The sequence below is a fragment of the Triticum dicoccoides genome, chromosome 6A (assembly GCF_002162155.2).
Source record: "Triticum dicoccoides isolate Atlit2015 ecotype Zavitan chromosome 6A, WEW_v2.0, whole genome shotgun sequence".
NCBI classification, from domain to species: Eukaryota; Viridiplantae; Streptophyta; class Magnoliopsida; order Poales; family Poaceae; genus Triticum; species Triticum dicoccoides.
Window position 1 is genome coordinate 629,017,438 of NC_041390.1, and position 5,041 is coordinate 629,022,478.

The window sequence follows — 5,041 nt, forward strand, 5'->3', positions numbered from 1 at the left end:
CTCCCTCCGGGAGTAGGACTTCCCCCCCTTTCCTAGTTGGAATAGGATTCCCGGAGGAGAGAGGGGAGGAAGGGGGGCCGGCCCCCTCTCCTTGTCCTATTCGGACCAAGGGAGGGGAGGGGCGCGCGGCCCATCTCTGGCTGCCTCTCCTCTCTTCCACTAAGGCCCATACATCTCCGGGGGGGGGGGGGTTCCGGTAACCTCCCGGTACTCCGGTAAAATCTCGATTTCACCCGGAACACTTCCGATATCCAAACATAGGCTTCCAATATATCAATCTTTATGCCTCAACCATTTCGAGACTCCTCGTCATGTCCGTGATCACATCCAGGACTCCGAACAACCTTCGGTACATCAAAACGTATAAACTCATAATATAACTATCATCGAAACCTTAAGCGTGCGGACTGTTGGAAATATGCCCTAGAGGCAATAATAAAAGCATTATTATTATATTTCCTTGTTCATGATAATTGTCTTTGTTCATGCTATAATTGTGTTATCCGGAAATCGTAATACATGTGTGAATAACAGACAACAACATGTCCCTAGTAAGCCTCTAGTTGACTAGCTCGTTGATCAACAGATAGTCATGGTTTCCTGGCTATGGACATTGGATGTCATTGATAACAAGATCACATCATTAGGAGAATGATGTGATGGACAAGACCCAATCCTAAACATAGCATAAAGATCGTATAGTTCGTTTGCTAGAGTTTTTCCAATGTCAAGTATCTTTTCCTTAGACCATGAGATCGTGTAACTCCCGGATACCGTAGGAGTGCTTTGGGTATACCAAACGTCACAACGTAACTGGGTGACTATAAAGGTATACTACGGGTATCTCCGAAAGTGTCTGTTGGGTTGACACGGATCAAGACTGGGATTTGTCACTCCGTATGACGGAGAGGTATCACTGGGCCCACTCGGTAATGCATCATCATAATGAGCTCAAAGTGACCAAGTGTCTGGTCACGGGATCATGCATTACGGTACAAGTAAAGTGACTTGCCGGTAACGAGATTGAACGAGGTATTGGGATACCGACGATCGAATCTCGGGCAAGTAACATATCGATTGACAAAGGGAATTGCATACGGGGTTGCTTGAATCCTCGACATCGTGGTTCATCCGATGAGATCATCGTGGAGCATGTGGGAGCCAACATGGGTATCCAGATCCCGCTGTTGGTTATTGACCGGAGAGTCGTCTCGGTCATGTCTACATGTCTCCCGAACCCGTAGGGTCTACACACTTAAGGTTCGGTGACGCTAGGGTTGTAGGGATATGTATATGCAGTAACCCGAATGTTGTTCGGAGTCCCGAATGAGATCCCGGACGTCACGAGGAGTTCCGGAATGGTCCGGAGGTAAAGAATTATATATAGGAAGTGATGTTTCGGCCATCGGGACAAGTTTCGGGGTTATCGGTATTGTACCAGGACCACCGGAGGGGTCCCGGGGGCCCACCGGGTGGGGCCACCTACCCCGGGGGGCCACATGGGCTGTAGGGGGTGCGCCTTGGCCTACATGGGCCAAGGGCACCAGCCCCTAGAGTCCCATGCGCCTAGGGTTTCCAAGGGGAGGAGTCCTCCTAGTGGAAGGCACCCCCTAGGTGCCTTGGGGGGAGGGAAACCTCCCTTGGCCGCCACCCCCCTAGGAGATTGGATCTCCTAGGGCCGGCGCCCCCCCTAGGCCCTCCTATATATAGTGGGGGAAGGAGGGCTTTTCTTCCACGCCTTTGGTTGCCTCCTTCTCCCTCTCCAACATCCCTCCTCCTCCATAGAGCTTGGCGAAGCCCTGACGGAGTACTGCAGCTCCACCATCACCACGCCGTCGTGCTGCTGCTGGAGCCATCTTCCTCAACCTCTTCTTCCCTCTTGCTGGATCAAGAAGAAGGAGATGTTACGCTGACCATACGTGTGTTGAACGCGGAGGTGCCGTCCGTTCGGCGCTAGGATCTCCGGTGATTTGGATCACGTCGTGTTCGACTACCTCATCCCCGTTCTTTGAACGCTTCCGCTTGCGATCTACAAAGGTATGTAGATGCATCCGATCACTCGTTGCTAGATGAACTCATAGATGGATCTTGGTGAAACCGTAGGAAAATTTTTGTTTTCTGCAACGTTCCCCAACAGTGGCATCATGAGCTAGGTCTATGCGTAGTTCTTATTGCGCGAGTAGAACACAATTTGTTGTGGGCGTAGATGTTCTCAACTTTCTTGCCGCTACTAGTCTTATCTTGCTTCAGCGGTATTGTGGGATGAAGCGGCCCGGACCAACCTTACACGTATGCTTACGTGAGACCGGTTCCACCGACTAACATGCACTAGTTGCATAAGGTGGCTGGCGGGTGTCTGTCTCTCCTATTTTAGTTGGAGCGGATTCGATGAAAAAGGTCCTTATGAAGGGTAAATAGAAGTTGAGAAATCACGTTGTGGCTTTCACGTAGGTAAGAAAACGTTCTTGCTAGAACCCTACTTCAGCCACGTAAAACTTGCAACAAGAATTAGAGGACGTCTAACTTGTTTTTGCAGCAAGTGCTTTGTGATATGATATGGCCAAAGTTGTGATGAATGATGAATGACATATATGTGATGTATGAGATGTTCATGCTATTGTAATAGGAATCACGACTTGCATGTCGATGAGTATGACAATCGGCAGGAGCCATAGGAGTTGTCTTTATTCTTTTATATGACCTGCGTGTCATTAAGAAACACCATGTAAATTACTTTACTTTATTGCTAAACGCGTTAGCCATAGTAAGAAGTAATAGTTGGCGAGCAACTTCATGGAGACACGATGATGGGGATCATGATGATGGAGATCATGGTGTCAAGCCGGTGACAAGATGATCATGGAGCCCCAAGATGGAGATCAAAGGAGCTATGTGATATTGGCCATATCATGTCACTATTATTATTTGATTGCATGTGATGTTTATCATGTTTTGCATCTTGTTTACTTAGAACAACGGTAGTAAATAAGATGATCCCTCATAATAATTTCAAGCAAGTGTTCCCCCTAACTGTGCACCGTTGCGACAGTTCGTTGTTTCGAAGCACCACGTGATGATCGGGTGTGATAGATTCTAACGTTCACATACAACGGGTGTAAGACAGATTTACACATGCAAACACTTAGGTTGACTTGACGAGCCTAGCATGTGTATAGACATGGCCTCAGAACATAGAAGACCGAAAGGTCGAGCATGAGTCGTATAGAAGATACGATCAACATGAAGATGTTCACCGACGTTGACTAGTCCGTCTCACGTGATGCTCGGACACGGCCTAGTTGACTCGGATCATGTTATACTTAGATGACTAGAAGAGGGATGTCTATCTAAGTGGGAGTTCATTGAATAATTTGATTAGATGAACTTAATTATCATGAACTTAGTCTAAAATCTTTACAATATGTCTTGTAGATCAAATGGCCAACGTAGTCCTCAACTTCAACGCGTTCCTAGAGAAAACCAAGCTGAAAGATGATGGCAGCAACTATACGGACTGGGTCCGGAACCTGAGGATTATCCTCATAGCCGCCAAGAAAGATTGTCCTACAAGCACCACTAGGTGAAGCTCCCGTCCCATAGAACCAAGACGTTATGAACGCTTGGCAGACACGTGTTGATGACTACTCCCTCGTTCAGTGCGGCATGCTTTACAGCTTAGAGCCGGGGCTCCAAAAGCGTTTTGAGAGACATGGAGCATATGAGATGTTCGAAGAGCTAAAAATGGTTTTTCAAGCTCATGCCCAGATCGAGAGATATGAAGTCTCTGATAAGTTCTTCAGCTGTAAGATGGAGGAAAATAGTTCTGTCAGTGAGCACATACTCACTATGTCTGGGTTACATAACCGCTTGACTCAGCTGGGAGTTAATCTCCCGGATGACGCGGTCATTGACAGAATCCTCCAGTCGCTTCCACCAAGCTACAAGAGCTTTGTGATGAACTTCAATATGCAGGGGATGCAAAAGACCATTCCTGAGGTATTTGCAATGCTGAAATCAGCAGAGGTAAAAGTCAAGAAGGAACATCAAGTGTTGATGGTCAATAAAACCACTAAGTTCAAGAAGGGCAAGGGTAAAAAGAACTTCAAGAAGGATGGCAAGGGAGTTGCCGCGCCTGGCAAGCAAGCTGCCGGGAAGAAGCCAAAGAATGGACCCAAGCCCGAGACTGGGTGCTTTTATTGCAAGGGAAGCGGTCACTGGAAGCGGAACTGCCCCAAATACTTAGCGGACAAGAAGGCCGGCAAAACAAAAGGTATATGTGATATACATGTAATTGATGTGTACCTTACCAGTACTCGTAGTAGCTCTTGGGTATTTGATACCGGTGCAGTTGCTCACATTTGTAACTCAAAGCAGGAGCTGCGGAATAAGCGGAAACTGGCGAAGGACGAGGTGACGATGCGCATCGGGAATGGTTCCAAGGTCGATGTGATCGCCGTCGGCACGCTGCCTCTTCATTTACCTACGGGATTAGTTTTAAACCTCAATAATTGTTATTTAGTGCCAGCTTTGAGCATGAACATTGTATCGGGATCTTGTTTAATTCGAGATGGCTACTCATTTAAATCCGAGAATAATGGTTGTTCTATTTATATGAGAGATATGTTTTATGGTCATGCTCCTATGGTGAATGGTTTATTCTTAATGAATCTCGAGCGTAATGCTACACATATTCATAGTGTGAGTACCAAAAGATGTAAGGTTGATAATGATAGTCCCACATACTTGTGGCACTGCCGCCTTGGTCACATAGGTGTCAAACGCATGAAGAAGCTCCATGCAGATGGACTTTTAGAGTCTCTTGATTATGAATCATTTGACACGTGCGAACCATGCCTCATGGGTAAAATGACCAAGACTCCGTTCTCAGGAACAATGGAGCGAGCAACCAACTTATTGGAAATCATACATACTGATGTGTGCGGTCCAATGAGCGTTGAGGCTCGCGGTGGCTATCGTTATGTTCTCACCCTCACTGATGACTTGAGTAGATATGGATATGTCTACTTAATGAAACACAAGT